This window comes from Microchirus variegatus, assembly GCF_963457635.1.
Source record: "Microchirus variegatus genome assembly, chromosome: 8".
NCBI lineage: Eukaryota > Metazoa > Chordata > Actinopteri > Pleuronectiformes > Soleidae > Microchirus > Microchirus variegatus.
In genome coordinates, this window is record NC_139809.1 from 3,716,820 (window position 1) to 3,736,925 (window position 20,106).

Sequence of the window (20,106 nt, forward strand, 5' to 3'; positions counted from 1 at the left end):
ACTTCAACAATCAGTCTCTCGTCGTACATTATGACTCTCCGAGACGCTCTGATTAATTGACTGTTTACCTGGCAGCACCAGTGACGACGTAATGTTGATGTGAAGTCTTGACAGGCGATATTACCTGCGTATTGTGTTTTATTTTGAAAGGGGGGCGGAAATGTTTTACTTTGATTCTGTGTCACTTTTCCTGTCTGGTGCGATCTGCTTCGTTGAAATTTACGAGGTTCAGCAGCGGCAACGGAAAAAATAGAACTGATTCCTATCGATAGCGCTGCAGCGCGGCGAGCCGCTTCTGGGCCGCTGCTGAGGCGCTCCAAAACGCGGCCGGTGGGAATGCTCTCATTGATTAGAATGGAAGCGATTTGCAACGGCGACCGCGCCGCTGCCGTTCCGCGGCCGTTCCGCGTCCAGTGGAAATCCAGGGTTAGGCATCTCTTTCCTCCAATCAGCTAAATGCTGGAGCGTCACTGGACTCGGACTGGAGGAAATGATGTATTTGCTATTTACAATATGTCTACAGAGAAACTGGAGGCTCTTTTTCTCAGGTCAGGGCAGAGATAGCAATAACCCAAATTCATCTGAAACATCTGACCCCAGGTTCCTCCACCAGCTGCTCGTGGTAGCATTCAACTCGTATTGCTTATGGCATATTTTTGGTATGAGTAATGGGAGCTGAAATCATATCAGTAGTGTTGTTGTATAGATCTATGAGTTTTCATTAGCTGGAGAGCAATTCAGCTGATTAGCAACTGTGTGTAAATCAGCTGCTCTCACAGCAGCGCTGCTCCATTGGAGGTGGATTCATGGGCATAAATGACATGCCTGAGCTGTTTGTTGCTGCTCCCTCTCTGTAGACTGGTGAGAGTCCAATGGGGATAATGTGAGGTTCAGGGCCTCCGGGGACTCTCATCCCACTCTTGGTTGGTTAAGAGTGCAGCCGTGTGTGCTTTTCAGCCTTCAGGTGCTGGGCTAATCCACTTTATTAAAACAGACTTGGTGATTGAGACAGAGGCATTATTCATAACTCTAGATTTCCATACCAGGCATGATTCCAGGCTTTTTCATTTACGAGCTTTCATCTGTAGAAATGAGGAATGCGTGCCAATTTTTAAATTAAATCTGCACTCCTTTTCCTACGTGTAAATGGTTCAGCATGTTTTTTTTTTTTGTCTTTCACTGTGAATTTTACTTTCACCCCGGCACAGTACAGATGATGTGAGCTTCAGTAGCCTTCATGTAAGTGGATGTAAACATCATGTGCTGAAACACACTCATTAACATCAATTTAGTTCCAATTTAGCCAGCGCTATGGTTGATTTGCTGTTTTCCTTTATATTATTGTGTTTGAGTTGAGGTACGTCATGCTTGCATAAGAGCCAATTCTCTGGTATGAGTTTCTGGTGAGAGGGCAGAACGGGGCTGTTAAGTGTTCACATGACAATGGGTGTGGGGATGTGATAAAAAAAAAAAGTGTCCAGGCTTGGAGATGAAGAGCTGCTGTGGGATGCTAAAACTAAAGTGACTTTGAGCCAGTGATGTGGAGCTGGATCAAAGGCTTGGACAATGTTTCTGGAGCAGCACCCACCAGGAAACTGTTTTGTATATGGGTCAGGTGGTGAAAATAAGAGTCTGACTGGCCAGAAAAGTGAAGACGATTAGGTGGGAGGGATTCAGTGAGTTGTGTTGGGAGCAGTGGTGAAAGGCTGAAGAAAGATATCGCCTGCTTTTCACCCACTGTTGTCCACCTGCTGTAGCCAGAAAACATTTCATCCTCTTTCTCAGCCTGAGGCTGAGGCTGTTGTCCCACTGAGCACAGACCTGCCCTGTGACCTGCCTGGAGTCCTGGAGAGCGTCTTAGACTCATCTCAAGGACACACTGGTACATGTGAACAGCAGATAAAGAAATGGCCAAAAAAAAACAAAAACGGGATGCGTTGTTGTCGACGGTTGTTTGTCTCGTTCTACGTCTGTTACAATGTGGACGTGGAACATTCTGACATTGTTTTCTCCTAAAAGTGTGAAGAATGAATAATTGTTTCTGCTGGTTTTAGTGTGATTGCTCTAATACCTGTGTGTTGTGTACAGTGTGGAGCGTGGTTGAACATATCCTTATTTTGTTTTGTTTTTCCATTTAACGGCTCAGGATGTTGAAAGAGTGTGTTGGCACATACCTGTTAATGTTTTCATTATTTTGTCCTTTTCTCATGTTTGTGTTTTTCTGCTGCTTTGCCGTCTGCTCATTCTATTTTGTAATGTACTGTTTGTTTTCTCTGTGTATCCTTTTGTTTTGGGTTTATCCTGGAAAACTTGAGTTGAGTACATTAAAAAAAAAAAACGAATGATGAAAAAATATTAGACTCAATAAGATCGGGACAGCAGAAACCTTTGCACAGGCGGATCATTAAACTAAAATGACTTAAGACGTTCTGTTTGACAGACCCATCTATCTGAAGTATATATAGTTCCGTGTTTTGCCAAAGTAGTGATATTATTGGTTGCAGTATATGTTACTGTAAGTGAACGGCTCACAGTGAGATCAAATGGAAAATCAAATCATTGTAGAATATGTAGAGTTTATTGAATGAAAGCAGTACGGCTTCTTCTTTCTTATTTTCCACGAGCTTATGAGTTTCTTTAAACGTCTAAAAGTAGACTTTCCTTTTTCAAAAGTTGCAGAGAAATTACCCGGCACCTTTTGCCTGCATTTCTGTGTACTTTCTCCAGCAACTCGGGGATTTAATCCATGCTGATGACTCAGTCACACCGGGTCAGTATATGCTACAGTAATAACAGCTTTTCAAATGAAGAGAATGATAAAGATAGATGTTGTATGCAGAAGGTATATTTAGTCATAGACTGCCATCACTTCTTAAATATTATGTGCACTGAAGCACTAACATTGATTTCATGTGCTTCAGCTGGATAATTACATGTCCCCCATGCTCAGGGATAAGAGATGTGCATAACTACGCATCCTCTGATTCTAGCGTCTCAACTCTACATCTGCTCAGAGTTTGCTGTTCTTTATCGCGGTGGAAAATGTTCAGCCGCTTGTGCACAGATTCTACAAATCAATGCTACCAAGATACGCATCTGAAAAGTCTTCGGAGCAGTTTAGCTTTGTTAACCACAAAGCATCCTTTGTGTTCCAAGAAGAAATCTATCACACTTAATAGCCAAATCTAATGTGGTTGGTCAGCCGAGGTCCATGGGGTAACATATTCCACCCCAATGTATTCAGATGGGAAGGCGGCCTCTGCTGCGGCTGCTGTACACATGGTTAATTGATGAATGTGGCCCATGAACGTTTGTTTATGGGGTGTTGCACTATAGTCATGGGAGCTGTATTCTTCTTATTTTATATTAATTGTCAAATAAAACCGTACCATTATTCATTATTAAGGTTTTACATCAGTGATTGGTTTTATTAGTACTTTCTAACTTACCGTACAGCAGATTTTGCCTTTAGCTTTATTAGCCCACTTTTTTTTTTTTTGCCGATGACAATAAACGCAGATGTAAAATGAAATCGCAAAAACCTGGACCAAAACAATGCCGTTTTAACTTCACGTTGGGTTGAAAAAACACCCTTGTGAGGAATCCCTCTGGCACCCGTTGACGGTACTTAGACATTATTCTCTGAGGTGCGTCTATAAGCCAGATGGTTCCTCTTCAATACCAAAGCAGCAGGACATTGACAAGCATTGGTGTCTGAAGACTGAGACTGTGAATCACTCTAAAACACACACACACACACAGACGCTCACACAGACGAGGCACATCACACCAAATGACTGAATACTAATTGCTTGTCCTTATTAACAAGTTGTATTTGCGAGTGATTGTTTAAACGTCTGCATCTGTGTTAAGGCGGAACAGGTCACATGCCTTTGAGAGGCGTGATCAGCGGTCGTCTAAATCGATTGAATAGGAGATATTTTGGGAGAACTAGGAATATTCTCGCTGAATACTTCCGATAGGGGTTCCTCGCTGCTTGTTGCAGTCGATGCGGTCTGCCTCATTTGTTTTGATAGATCAAAGTGTCCAGTAAACGCTATGTCTTGAGGGGACAGAAGATGAGTTGATCTATATAGAGCCTCATGGAGCATATTTAATGCACTCTCTTTGTCTGTCTCTGTTGGTTTTCTGGGTTGTTTTTTTTCTTCAGTTCAGGCTGGATGGAGTTTAACCGTACAGCAGAACAACATTTTCTAAGGTGCAGTGGTTTGGGTCACTGCTCCTTGATTAATTCATCGAGTTAACGGAGATGCTTGGTGTTTCTCCTCCAAGAGCTTAATGTTTATTCTTTGATTAAATACCAAGTAACTGATTGAAATGATGCTTAATAAACTTAAATGGGTGGATTTAAATTTTTATTAAAGAAAAATACTTTATATTTAGTGTAACTAAACCCCCTGCTTTGATTCTAACTCCATTCCATCCTCCTCTCTTCGACTTTGAATGAGCAGGGGCTGGTTGTTATATTATGCATGTGTGGGGGGGGGGGGTTGGCCAGAAGAGGTCGATTACTGATGAAAGAGCAGGGTACACCAACAAATGGCAAAATTCCAATGCAGTGGCGTGTTTGGCCAGAAAGACAGTAGATACACAATATGTGTCAAGATTTGAACAGGAAAGCATGTGGCACTGGAGATTTGAATTATTCAATTTGATCTAAACTAAGTTATTGGCTGTGTTTCTTAAAGTATTTTAAAGCGGAACTAGACCGGAAGTTCCTATTATCGCTGTTTTTTTGGTGTGTATCTGCGTCATTACCTTGTTTATGAAGCCCTGACGGTTCGAAACAAACAGTTCAGCCATTGCTGAGAACGTTGTGTTTTATTGTAATCTCGGGGCTCAACGAGATCACTGAAAATCCCGTAATAGTTACGTAAGCAGCGGTTCTCCTGAACAACCGATCGTCCTGCTCCGGGCACTAGTCCGGGCACATCCGGTTGCGTACATTGAACCGCAGAAGAAGAATAACGTCCGTTGTGGAGGTGTTTCACGAGCAACAGTGTCTTCTGACTCGGGGTCTGACTCCGGTTTAAAGTCATAAAAGGGACTGCGGCGGGGAGTCGTGACGAAGCTATTTTTAAACACTGTTAAAACAATGTTTTGATAATGAGGAGCAGTGCATCCGCCGTTCCAGAGGGGGGCGCTGCGCTTCTGAGAACATATGTGCTGGATAGTACTGGCCAATCACAAGACTCTGAAAGTTCACTCTGAAACATCGCGGCTGAAAAACACTGTCAGAAAAGAGGATTTCTATCGGCTCGTTTACAGAAACTAGGAGGTTTTTGACCATAAAAACAAGTTAATATATGTAAGTAGACCTCCATAACTGACGTTTATGTGCAACAGGACCACTCTATGTGACCTTTAAGACTTTTTTGGACAACTTTATTCTAGCCTCTAATTTTCTCCACAGTATACCTCAAACATGATGCCAAGAATATTAGACTAACTGACCAAATAGTAATGGGGTAGAAACAGGTGTCAACTGGACTCAACCATGTGAATATAGGTGTCAGTGCGGAGGCTTTCACAGCGACGTTAGCAGACGTGGCTCGGGGAATATTTTTGCCTCGCAGATCCTCCGCTGTACGTCTCTCAGTGACTTATGTCTGATGTAAATCACTGTGCCGCGACGTCAACTGACTGATGGCGAGTCCATCACATGAATTGCGGTGTGCGCACACACTGTAGCTGGGACCTGTCTTTCTGCTGACTACACACACAAACACACACACACACACACGTAAATGCTGATCACGAGTTAAAAATATTTAAAGTATTCTCACTGAAAGCGACCGACACATTATTTTGAAAATGTTTCGCATCAGTATCGTGCATCAGCTGACTGTATACAGCCACTCTCGATCTCTCTTACATACACACACACACTCATATCTGTGTCATCGGCCCAGTATACAGATTGACTTTGCTTGACTGAAGATTTTTTTGTACCATCCCATTAAGCAGGATTTATTGTTCCCAAGAGCTCACTGCTCCATTACATTTGGTAGAATGCCTAACATTGTGTGTGTGTGTGTGTGTGTGTGTGTGTGTGTGTGTGTGTGTGTGAGAGAGAGGGAATTTGCATGCACTCTCAATCCCTCACATATACACTCCGTTCACCAAAAGCTGATGGATATCATCTCATGTTATGTTGATGTTTAGCACAATACGACATTGATTCCCACTGGTCATTATCACTGTATTGTTTGTCATAAGTCAGTTACAGGGCGAGTTAAAAGCTTTTGGAACGCACTACAGAACTCTGACTCTGCATCGATGCCTTGATTTAATAAGGACATTAAAAAGCCTTATCTCCTGTCCTTAAGAGAAGGTCAGTGTGTCTAAAATAGCTCAAATGCTATGATAGCAGTTTAGAAACGATACGGTATCTCCTACTAATGCAAAAACCTATAAGACTGTCGATAAGACGCACTGAATTTTGTGGGCCATGTCTGCGTTCATGATGTTTGTAATCAAATATTCGATCGATTTTTACTGGCCTTTAATGAGCTCTTTCTCTATATATGGTAGATTGAATTCCACGTATCTTTAGGCTATCACTTTGCATGTTTTCCCCACGTGTGTGTGGATGTGTTGTTTCCACCTACAGTCCAAAAACATGCAGAGGTTAACTCAACACTCTAAATAGTGAGAGTCTCTCTGGACCCCTTTACACCTTTTCTGTGATCAGATAGCGATCGGATTGCACTTCACCGCATGCATTTACACCTGGTAACATCTCTGCGTCTCTGGTGTCCACATCACAGTCCGATCGATATCCGATCACACTCATCCCCCCTTGGTCACACCCCCCCCCCTCAATAACAACAACTATGTTTGCCGCACATGAAGTTGCACTATGGTATGGACTCCTCTTTGCTTTTTAAAGCAGGCGAAGAAGTCGTCTTTGACGAGCAGAAACCAGACAAACGCAGATGAGAATCTGCAGTTTTTTTTGCCGCTGTCATGTTAGAGTCACCAAGTACCTCCACTCCATTCAGATGTTGTGGATGGAGTGGAGACACTGTTGTCTCCAACCAACTCCCAAAGTGGTTTGGCAGATCGGATAACAGTCCGTCCTCGGGTGTATTTACACCTGTACTTACAAGTGGTCAGGTACTATCCGATTGCAATCCGATAACAGAAATGCCAGGTGTGAAGCCCAGTGATGGACTGACAACCTGTCCAGGGTGTTCCTCGCATTTACTATATAAGTTAAAGGTCACATAGAGTGGTCCTGTTGCACATAAATGTTAGTTATGGAGGTCTACTTACATATATTAACTTGTTTTTATGGTCAAAAACCTCCTAGTTGCTGTGAACTAGCCGATAGAAATCCTTTTCTGACAGAAATCCTTCTCTGACAGTGTTTTTCTGCTGCAAGATTTCAGAGTGAACTTTCACCCCCAGAAGACAGAGTCTTGTGATTGGCCAGTACTATCCAGCACATCCGTTCTCAGAAGCGCAGCGCCCCCCTCTGGAACGGCGGATGCACTGCTCCTCATTATCAAAACATTGTTTTAACAGTGTTTAAAAATAGCTTTGTCACGACTCCCCGCAGCAGTCCCTTTATGACTTTAAACCGGAGTCAGACCCAGAGTCAGAAGACACTGTTGCTCGTGAAACACCTCCACAACGGACGTTATTCTTCTTCTGCGGTTCAATGTACGTAACCGGATGTGCCCGGACTACCGCCCGGAGCAGGACGATCGGTTGTTCAGGAGAACCGCTGCTTACGTAACTATAACGGGATTTTCAGTGATCTCGTTGAGCCCCGAGATTACAATAAAACACAACGTTCTCAGCAATGGCTGAACTGTTTGTTTCGAACCGTCAGGGCTTCATAAACAAGCTAATGACGCAGATACACACCAAAAAAACAGCGATAATAGGAACTTCCGGTCTAGTTCCGCTTTAGGATAACTGTATTCAGAATACAATGAAACTGCTACTGCCCGTCACGGCGGTATTAACATTCACACATCATAAAACTATACGGCATGAAAGGACACAAAACAAGGTAGATGAAGATGTGAAAAACATTTCAAAACATGAAGTATAAATACAAGTATAAAAGTATAAGAAGAAAGCGCTGTGGTTGCAAAAATATTGCACTAGTCACGTATTGCACAGTATGTCGATAGGAACAAAGAGAGTTACAGAGTCAGCTGGGATTGACTCCAGTGGCCCCAGTGACCCTTACATGGAGGATAAAGCGGTAGAAAATGAATGAATGAATGACTTCGGCCATCATGGTGTTAAAACACAGCTTGGTTTAGTCCGACTATGCTCTTGAGGGGGCAACACTGTTCTTAGGCATCATCACAATCTTTTGGGTGCCTCGTTGCAGTGTCCTTGGTTTGCTTTGGGAGTGGGAGCATATTAGTAGTCTTTCTCAGATCCTCTGGTGCACCTGCAATCTCCTGATGTTTAACCCTGGACTTCATTGGAGTGTTGCAGTGATTACAGGCCGTCCTGAGGGACATCGATTGTCCTGCTCCTCCTAGGCAAGCCCCACACAATGCTGACGAATGAACTCGTGGCCCTGCCAAGTCCAATTAACTGTCAGTGCCGCATCGACGAGCTCCTCCGTTTGTTGAGAGTGAAGAAAAACAAACTTTTAATCAAATTTGCCTCTGAGCCCCAGGGTATTTGGGGTTGTATTTTGCATTCCACTGTGTTCTGCCTCGCCTGCAGTCGTGCCACCCTCTCAGAAGGTTATATTGCATGTTGTTTGTGTGAGTGTCCAGCACTTTACTTTAATGGCAGCGGTATATATTTCCACTGATAAATCATCCATCTCTAGCATCTCCATATTATATCGCCACAAAGAAGAATGAAACAAAAGACGAGGAAACCAGGTCAACTCATCTAAAATTTATTTGCTCACAATGGTATTGTTTTTAAAGTAAACACAGCATTTTGGCCTGTGAAGTAGACTCACATTATTGTGCATCTTTGTGACTTTACTACATTTTAACACCATGGTTTCTTCCCGACGCCCGAGTGCTCGTCAGTGTCTCGAATATCTATAAGCACCTTTGACTAGCTGATCAATAAAAGCTTAGGATGCGTGCGATCTGGCAGAATAGTTTAGTCCTTTCCATTTTTTTTCTCCCCCAAAGCATTAACGTCACCACAAATACCCTCTGCTAATTCTACCAAGGTCGAGATAAACAACTCCACTCTTCTCATCTCTGATTAGAGTAATGCAGACATTAAAAGCCCAGAAATTCAATTAAATTGCTTCGCTTTTTTTCCACAGAGGGAAAAGGAAAAGGACAAAATGTGAGAAGACGCTATCGCATAGCTCGGGCGTACTGAGTAGAACAAAGAGATGTAGCCTGGGATCTAAACATTGACAAAAGGGCATCGCTGTGATTAGGATCAAAGGAATTTTTTTTAGAGGAAACAAAACCATTACCACACACACAAGGATCCAGTTTTGCAGAAAGTGATTGAAAATTAGTTGTAAAGCTGACACAAAAACACGTGTCCTCGACTAATGTTTTGTTAAAGGTGAAGTAAGTAGTTTATAGTGCCATCTAGAGGAGAGGCTGAAATTTACAAAATCTGCTCACCCCCTCCCTTCCCTGAGCGCTACGGTATCCGCAGCCGGTCAAATGTCGTCCTCGTCGTCTTTCTCCGTGTCAGCAGATGAGGTACGTGAGGCGAGGGAGAGGGCGGAGCTACCGCGGCCGTAGCAGACGAAGCGGAGAGAGAGGAGGCGGGACTTCCGCTACAAGTAAAGAGACGCTTGATTTGTTCTCTCGCGTTTGTCCTTACAGGCTCCGGTAGAAACATGGCGTCTCGCTGCTAACAGTGGCTATGCAACCGCGGCCCGCGACCATGTTATTTTACATGACTTTTTGTAAACACTACGAAAATGAAACAAAAACTATTATACAGCGACTAGACAATGCAGGAGCACATAATATGTATAAAAAATTGGATTTTGGGTTATATAAACCCATAAATACTACAGTGTCCCTTTAAGTCTGAGCTGAAAAAGCACCTATTAAAGGAGCTCATCGTTCCATAATATTACAGTTTAGATGGATAAAGTCCAAAGATGCTGACGTACTGGTTCAGACACACGCATCCTTACTGATGAATCCCCCCCCTGAGGAATTTCATTCACAGAGTATAACTTAACACCATGTGATTGTTTCAGCCTCACACTTTAAACATTAGCTGATATTATGATTCTGGGACTCACCTCCTCATTGTTGGTGCAGGGATACTGTAGTATGTAGTATGAATGACAAAATCACCCTCTGCCAGAGAACAAAAACAGGGCTAAGGTGCACGGATCAATACCACTGGTCATTGCCTTGACTCTGGAATAAGGTTTTTGGACAGAATGTTTCTTTCTTTCTCTTGTTATTCCTTTTTTCCCTTAAACAACACAGAGTTAGTTTAATCAGACGTGACCAGTGATTACATATATTGTTGTTCTTACTTTAAACATTTTATAACCCCCGGTCCTTCACTTATAATGATTCATGTCGAAGAGATTAGGCATCAGGCTCCATAGTGACAAGGACAGCAACTTCCTGCTCTTTCCAGACGACTACATTCATGTCTAATCTTCCCGTTTATTAGAACAACAGTATCTCGTTTTCATTCCTCTCCCCCTCTCTCTCCGTCGCTCTAACACGCACACACACAATACTCCCTAAGTTGCTGTTGTATACTTTTCACTTCACTTTGACTTTGAAAATCGCTGAGAATAATTCATGGGTCTTGTGAGTTTCAGAGACATTGGAGAAAAATGTTGCGTTCAAAGCCAGCAGTTCATTTCAAATGAACTCTGAGATTTCCTTGTATGTGGCGGCCTGAGAAGTTTACAAAGTTTCTGCATCATCCTGCAGAGATTATAGTAAAAACAAAAGAAGGAGGGGAAAACCCTTAACCTACAGTTTTCCGTGTTAATCAAAGGCTGTCGATGTTTTCCTGTTTCTGTCCTTCCGTATTGTACCAGCTATCTATCCGTTCAGCGCGGCTGCTCTAAATACCTAATTCAGCAGAACATTACTGCGGTTTTCAAATTTCTCTTTTTCAGATATTTGAATATTTTACAAGATCCAGTGCTAATTTTTTATAGGCCATTGAACTGACTGCTGTGCCTATTTTAAATAAATATCAACGAGTCAGCAAAATTGTGTTCAGAATTTTTTTATTTTTTTTTGTCTGAAAGTTACATTTATAATTTTCAGATTTTTTCTAGCTTCTCTCTTGGTTTGGATTATTTACCGACACAGTTCTGTAGTTTACGATTTCAACAAAGTGTTTGCCTGGTAACTTTCCTCACACAGCACAGTGTCAGTGTATTGGCTTGACTGCTGGTTGGGCAGGTAGAAAGTCCCTCCTAGAATTATGGCTCCTTGATGATAATTTGCATAATGTGAGATCATTAAAAGGTAATTATGTCTGTGTTGTGTGTGTGTGTGTGTGTGTGTGTGATTCTGTATTGTTGGGATTAATTTGGAAGGTGTGGAGGCGCACTGATTGTCCACATTTAAGCAAAATCATGTTTGTGTTTGCAGGGATACAGCAGATCCATACGCAGTGACATGTTTGACCCATAACTTCATTAGTTGGAGTCAGACATTGACCAGTTCTGTTTGCTTACACAACATGCCAATGAGAGAAACGGTCATATTCAGACAAACGGAAACAAACTTCAATAATAACTTCCAGCTCATTTGCATTTTGTACAAATGTGTTGGTCAATAAGCCTTTTAATGCTTAGGAGCAGGTGGAAGTAATTCCAGTCAAATAAGCAGATGGGAAATGAAATTGTTGGGCTGCAAGGCTTGAAAAACATTTTACTTCCATTACATTTCATGCATTTTGAAGACTTTTTTCCATATTGTTCAATAGAAAATATTACATTACATATGTTTTAAAGATTGATTTGGAAGACATTCAGGTGAGACTTTTCTTTTCTTGGACTGTACTTGATGAACTGCAGGTCCCGAACCAAACAATTACACTAATAAAAATTGAGAGCGAGAGAAAAATGAGTGTGCTTTCCTCTGACTCTGTATATACTTCCAGTTCCACATACATAATTGTCAGATGCTTGTACTCGATACACATCTGGGCCAAATCTGGTGTGCACACACAAAAAGAGTCTTCCTGGCTGTCGGCCAGCACTGGAAAACTGCCAAATTTAACAGCTGCCTTTCTGGCACACCAAGAGTTGAGTCTTAGTTGTGTCTTTATTATTGATTATTGAAGTTGTGTATAATAAATCCATCCATCCATCCATCCATTCATCCATTCATCCATCCATCCATTTTGTTCTTTGAGGGTTGCGCCAACAGTTGGAGCCAATCCCAGCTGACACTGTGCAAAAGGCTGTGTGCGCCCTGCACAGGTTGCCAGTTTATCTGTATTATAAATTGTAAAAAATAACCACATTTTCAAAGATTCATGAAAAGTAAATAACTGTCATAAAGCAAATATTGGGAGTTTGTTCACAGAGATAAGCAGTAGGTGGAGTTAATGTCACCTCAGTACACTCTTAGAAATAAAAGTGCTAAGTAGAACCATATAAGGTTCTTCGGCTTGTCCTCATAGGAGAACCCTTTTTGGCTCCAGGTTGAACCTTTTGGAGGGTTCCACCAAGAACCCTTTTACAACCCTTTATTCAGGAAAAGGGTTTTAAAGGGTTCTCTGGATCAAAATGGTTCTTACTGGAGCCATTAGTGTTACCAAGAACCCTTGAAAAACCCTTTCTTCGGGAAAGGGTGTTTCAGAAGCAAATGGTTCCAGGTAGAACCTCAGCCCTTGTAGAAGGACCCTTTTGGAACCCTTATTTCTAAGAGTGTAGAACAGCAACTTGATTCTGAAAATTAAGAGCCAATAGCTGTTAAAATACTGCATGGTGGCGTTTGTTGTTGCTTTAATTAATTGTTGTCGTAATATTTGTGTCTTTGTGAATGTGAATGTTGTGTGTGAATGTCCTCACATTCACTTGCCTGCTGTATCTGCACTTTCCAGCCCAGTGAAATGAGCAGAGGCCAACATGACCTTTCAGTCACTTTATTTCTAAATGTCCTTGTTAGAGTATTTGCTTAAACCATTTGCATTACACTCACTTGCATCTACTTTTTTTATTTTAGCAAACTTTTCCACCTCTGTCTAGCGCAAAAATCCTTTAATGCAACAATTCAAGACTCAAATTCTGAGTGTTTTAATCCAGGTCTCACTTCCTCCTGGGAACAGTCAAATATTATCTGTAAGTCGAGCTAAAATGAGTTAATATCGTACCGAATGATTTTCAATTCAGCAAAAACAACATTTTGCATACAGTACATAGATTGATTGTAATTTTGGGAAAAACATCCCATGAATGTTAATCAGAATTATCTGGATATTTGAACAGACCGGATCAAAAACGGATTAATGAATCACCAAAAGAAAATAATCAGTAGATTAACAGATGGAGAAAACAATCGTCTTTAGAAATAAAGTTCATCTATATACTCATGCTGTGTCATTTGTAGGTTATGTTTGATTGGTTAGTGTTTGTTATATTGGTCACTTGTACCATGTATCTGCTGAGATTCTGCTTCTCTGTATTATGTGGAGTGTGGAACCTGCTTTAAAACCTGCTATTTTCAGTACAGCAGCACTGGCGTGCACATGGATAATTGATGAAATTGAAAAATTGATCAAATGAAACGCTTCTCGTACAGTGATATTCACCTGAATAAATCTGGATCTGTAATCCAGATTTGTGTGCGTCTGATGCAGAAGTGCATCCATGCTGTGCACGTGAAGGTTGCGCCAATTAGAACCAGTGTGTACAATTCAACAGCTTTCACTGGCTTAGTGCCTCATTTGTAAAGAGCAGCCATGCAAATAAAGTCAGCCACGACGTCTCTAATGAGACAAAAGACCCACATAGTGCAGCATTTCACTTAAAATGAAAGCCAGTGCAGGAGATGCTGAGCGTGAGTTGAAGGACTGTCATGTCACCAAGTTACTGTACGCCCATGTCTTTCTTATCTTTTTGCACTGATAATACATAAATGGAACAGAATTAGCCCCTATATGATATCACAGGATAACAATTATTGACACAATGATTTAATAATACATTCAAACAGAACAAAAGGATGGAGAGGAGGCCTAGGTGTGAAGGGAGATTTCCACATGTGACAAAAAAAAGCACTTGAATAAACTGATGTAGTTATTACTTGTGCGCGAGTCTCTCACACACGACTGCCCCTAGACACTGAAATGAAATATTACCTTGAGGTTCCTTTGACTTTATCACGATGCTAATGAGGATGCCCTACACCGACATTATGCACATGTCCATCAGTCTCACTCTGCTACCGCGCCCCCTACACATCGACCCGTGTTGCCCTGTGGCACAATTCTACTATATTCTAATTAGAATTAATAATTGAAAATAGGAAATCAATGTGTGCAAATTAAGTGTGGTAACAGTTGGTTTTATCGGATTGACATTGTTTTGTTTTTTTGACCGTCCGCATCAGCGCTCGTGACTGATCTACTGTTGTGTGTTATGATGCCATATAACCATTGCTCTCACCACTGTGCTGGTGTGTACTGTAGATAAATGCGCGCCTCTACAGTGATTGCTTTTTTGTTGTCCTGTGGCAAGAGAGCAAACTGTTTGTTTTCTGCAGGACAGGGTGAGGGATAAATTATTAATTGAAAGGAGCAATGGCCTGTGTAACAATTTGCTCTTCCAGAGGCATGCGTCAAGTCAGGTTCACTTGAACAAGCGACTGGTTTAATGCACTGAAGTAAAGGCATCTATCACACTTAGCTTTTCCATCTGATCGTGGCTTGATTAAAAGGCATATTTGCTGTTAGAAATGGATGTAGCGCTTTTAAATGTATAGTGTAAAGGATTCAGTGACATCAGTTGGTGTATTGTTGCAGTCTGTTTTGTATAAAGTACCTAAAAGGGATACTTGAGTAAAAGTACAAGTATCTTACCAGAAAATGACTTTGGTAGAAGTTGAAGTCACTTTTTTTATAATATTACTTAAGTAAAAGTCTTAAAGTATATGACATTTACTGTACTTAAGTATCAAAAGTAATTTTCTGGCATAAAATGTACTTAAGTTTAAGAAGTAAGGGTTCCAAAAGTGTTCTTCTACAAGGGCTGAGGTTCTACCTGGAACCATTTGCTTCTGAAAAACCCTTTCCCCAAGAAAGTAACACTAATAGTTCCAGTAAGAACCATTTTGATCCAGAGAACCCTTTAAACCCCCTTTCCTGAATAAAGGGTTTTAAAAGGGTTCTTGGTGGAACCTTTATAAAAAAGGTTCTACCTGGAGCCAAAAAAGGTTCTCCAATGAGGACAAGCCGAAGAACTTTATATGGTTCTACTTAGCACTTTTATTTCTAAGAGTGTAGTGAGAGTTGTCTTTCAACTGGAAGGTTGTAGGTTCAATTCCTGGCTCTGCTAGTCTATATGTGTCCTTGAGCAAGACACTTAACCCCATTGCAGTGTGTGGAATGGATGAAATTACAGCTTAAAGCAATTCATCAAGACTACAGACCATTACCAACTCTTCTTTTTCTAATTTTATTTGGTAGTAATGAGTAACAAAGATAGTTGGAGGAAAGGTAGTGGAGTAAAAGCAAGCTAGAAATATAAATAACAAAGTAAACTACATATGTGAATTTTGTACATTACAGCACTGGTTGCAGCGGAATATCTCTCCCCCCCTCTTCCAATCATGTAAGAGAAACTATGTTAGCCTTCAATTATTATTATTAAAACTATTTCGGTTACTATTAAATCACTTCAGTTTGTCCATTAAAAACATGCTGGTCCAACATGGCCGCCTCAGTAGCGAAGACCCACCCCTGATGTCAATATAAAGCACTCTGTGGTAATAGAAACAACATTTAGGTGTAATTTGGTGTAATTATTACATGCCTAGTTTTTTTTCTAAGTAATGTCTCTCGTAGGTGTTTGTTTAGACTAAAGTGTGAAACGACCTAGGCCCTATATCTGTCATGGTCAGCCTCCTCTGGCCTCTGTTGACCATGTCGGAGCCGCTCTGCCGAGGAGACGCCTGGCACCTGCAGGGCTGCTATTGATCCGGGTTCACATCCTGAAGAGAAGTTGGACAAATGATCGGATCCTCCTCCTCAGGATAAACAACCAGGTCAGGCTTTTTAATCAGTAATGTAGTCTTAAAAGAATTAAGTTATTTGCTCATTAGTTTTTTGCGGGTTCCTAACGGGGGCAACAGTCAGATTGTGTTTGGCCTTATCCGTCTGTACGGTGGTATCAGGCGGAGTAGTATGTAGACAGAAAACTATGGCGAGTCTCTCCGTGTTAATGTTGTGGGCTCGGTCCTGTGTTGCTCTTTGCCTGAGGGGGATTGCAATAACAAGGAGTCTCAACTAAGATGAATTAGGACGAGACAAACGACACGCCCAACAGCCGAGTCCACAGCGCACACCGTTATTTCAATTCAGCAGAATTGCCCGCGTGACTATTGGCAGTTTTTTTTTCTGTATATTTACAAATTAATTTGTCAAGCTCATGGGGATGGATCCACACACCGCGGTCTAGGTTTTATGAGGACTGATAAATAATAATAATAGGTGTCAGCAGAACATGGAGACAGTAGGGACAGTGGCAGCGTATTTGGCCGCTGCATTAACGGCTGCAAGTTTACCCACAGTGTGAGACATTTGTCACTCAGTGCCATTTTGCACAACAATCATCACTTTCCCTCGAGACCCTGGTACGAGTCCTCTCTACTTTTCACTCCGCTCGTCTGTGTCATTGACTCGCGGAGCTGTGATGAATCGCTGAATGCTCTGTTAATAAGTACTCTTGATAGTGATTGCCTCAGACTGGCTGAGGAAGAGAGTATAATTTTGTTTTGTGTCGGCTTAATTGTGGGTAGGAACGTTCCATTGTTCTTTTCGAAAAATGATTTTTCCACCTCGTGACATTTAGAGTCTGTAAAGAAAGCGCGATACGGGATTAATTCTGGACATTAAGTGTAATTTGAAAATTGTGATCTGTCAAGGAAAGAAAGAAAATTCAAAGTGAGATGAGACAACACGACTCTCAGAGGTGCTCTCGTTACAAGTCAGAGCCGAACACTTGTTAAGACAATGTGTCGCGCCGGTTTCGCTTTGCCACAATCTCGGCTCTCAGGAGCCAGAGCAATTTGTCTTCTAATGTCTTGTGTGACTTAAGTTATTCCTCAAGTGTGTTAATAAAAAGTTATGTGACAGTGAGTGGCGGTGGGGATTGAAGTCAGGCTGCAAGCCAAATATTCCAGTCACAATAATGTGGATTTCCCAGTTCAGAGTTGGCAACTGTCTGCAGCGAAAGCATCTTGAGTGCTCAGCGTTCATACAGTCCGGCCGTGATTGTAATTGAAGTTTGCCTTTGCCCCGTGTCCGCTTCGATAAACGAGGAAATAAAACTAGGATGTCATTTGAATGGAGAGCGATCTATTTAAAGAACTCGACTCGAGCCCTCATTTTAAATTTAGTTCTGAGAGGCTTATGACAGCTTTCTGTGGCACACACTCCCTCTCATACAGAACAGGAACAAACATTTTGCTGAAGAGGCCAAGTTCAGGGGAATTTCTGAATGCAGTTCGCTGCCGAAAGCCGTTTGGTTTTAATCCCGTTGCAGCCGGCTCCCTGATCGTGCAGACGCTTGAGCACACTTCAAAGCTCAGCGCCGCCATGATGATGCTCTCAGCCCAGACTTTGGACATCACCTTCAGAAGTTTACCATCTGTCAGTAGCCCTCAACGTGATCTGTTTTGTTCCAGCCAGGGGGATTAGCACCTTGGGATTCCTACCTTTCCTTGTGTGTGAGGTTATGCACATTCTAACTATTATGTATTCTGAGCTGTGAGAGTCCAGGCTGGCGAGTGGACGTGTCCTCTGGTTAGGCACAGTGACCCAGACCAGAGCTGTTAATGAGCTGGACTACAGCTTCTCCAGTTGCACACCGCAACCCACGGGGGGCTCCTCATCGCCTCGCACAATTTAGCTGCACTTGCCAGAAGCCTTCATGCTACATGCTACCTTTCTCCTGTTGTGTTTTTGGCCCACAGCTCATCATGATCTCTGACACCTTAATCACAGTTAAACACTGTCAAAGCCAGGGAGGGAGAGACTACTGGGTAAAGTTTGAGAAACCTCTGTGTCGGAAAAGAGACGAGGAAGAAAATGTGCTTTGCTCTCAGTGGTGCTGAAGCCTCCAACTGCAAGCTATACAACATTTATAACTTCAAATAATACGATTTACTGAACTCCTAAGCACCAGAAAACTGCAAATTAAGTGTTAGATAGACTTAGTTTTTCTTCTTTTTTTTCCCCACTGTGGCTATATATTTTATTCATGTAGGTAAATGAAATGTACTCTGTGTGGTCAAGGTTTGAGGCCGAAATCAGAGGTGATGATATCTTTAGTGCAATGCTTGTTTTTCTGCTGTGCTGAGGGAGCACTGATGAGTACTTATATACTGCTAAACCGAGTTGCAGCTAAACTGCTCATCCATTACCCCGGGCCGCCAGCACACACCTCAGATTTAATGTTCTCGGGTCGTTTGCGTGGCAGCAGCTCAACCTCCAGGGAGCTCATTCATGCCAGGTTGGAAGCCAGGAGCAGATTAGATCAAATCAATGTGAGCCATGTAATGTGGCCTCAAGTCCGTCCAACCATAGATGTAATACTGCACTAGCCCAGTGTTTCGGGACCCCCTTCAGGGCAGACCTGTCTGTATCAGGGAAAGGCTGATCATCTTCCTGCTGTGTACATGGAAAAACAGGCGTCAGTGCCGACCATGAAACAGGCTTCATTAAGCCTGCACTCCGGCTGATGAAAGCTCTGACAAAGCGAGCATACAAGGAGAAAGGCGTAGCATCTTTACATTTACAACTGAGATGATGTGAGAATCAATAGTAGAATATTCTCCATCCTGGTTGTTGTGCCGGTCTGGATCTCAAGCTGAGCTTTTATGTGAGGCAACGCAGCTGCTGCTGCTGCTGCTGCGGCTGCTTCTGCTGCTGATGGAGAGACATAAGGCCGTATACCAATCACTTAAATCACCACTAGATCCTGGGAAGAACAGGACCCTGGTGAGAGGGAAGACAGCCCCATTCACCCAGCTCAGTGCAGCTTGTTCCCGCACATAAAAGCTGGTTGTTCATTTAACCTTGAGGATTAGCGATGTTCTCTGCAGTTTACGGGGCATATTGAGTTTTTCGGGAACAAACCCGTTCCCCGAGGAATGTGTAAATTGCTTGTCTTACATCATTCCCTCGGATACCACTTAGCGATGTCGTTGAGCTATTTACATTAACCCATGTAAAGCAGCTAGGTCATATTACTCAGGCAATTTTCTTGAGCGTCAATACTACAGAACAGCTGGAAAAACACATTCGCTGCTCGTCATTAAGGGAATACCTCTGTGCATTTGCAGTCATCGCTCAGGATGAACGGTGTCTCATCCAGGTGTTATTCCATTAAATCTGAAAACTTTGGTCTCAGAACAATTAGACAGTAGAGCGTTGAATATATATGAACAGTGGTTTCACTGCCTCCCTGTCCTACTGTCCCGTCTCTTCAACATTTTTTTCTTACTGTGGCCATTTTGACAGCTGCACATGGAAAAAAAAAAGTAACAAGTAACAAACTGTGATGTATGAAACATAGATTGGGTCTTGTGTTCTTTATCTTGACATTCCTCTAGGTGTGAACAGCTTGCACATTTGCTTCCTTTTTGCAGTTAAATATCAGGGTGTTATATGAAGACCTGAGTGTAGTCGTCCTATATGTCAGGAATTCAAATTATAGCAGATTCAAACAGAGTTCACCGAGTTTACTCTATTAGAAAAAAAAAAAGTCAATTGACAATCAATGCCAGGCATTCACTGCACTCGTCCTTTCAGATGTAAAAAATTTAGATTTTTTTTTAATATGAAAAAAATGTTTTTTTAATATTAGACTATGTTTGCCTGCTGGGTGAATGCAAAAACAACAATTTGAAGATGCCACATAAAGCTAGAATATATAATGTTTTCTGAATATCT

The 20,106-nt window shown here is 42.0% G+C and overlaps 1 protein-coding gene across 1 annotated transcript in view; it reads left to right on the forward strand.

Annotated features, from left to right (window-relative positions):
* The window catches only part of megf11 (multiple EGF-like-domains 11), a gene marked incomplete at both ends in the record, with an annotated part of 60,533 nt that overhangs the window by 10,877 nt on the left and 29,550 nt on the right, over positions 1-20,106 (forward strand). The gene's annotated exons all lie outside the window — the stretch shown is intronic.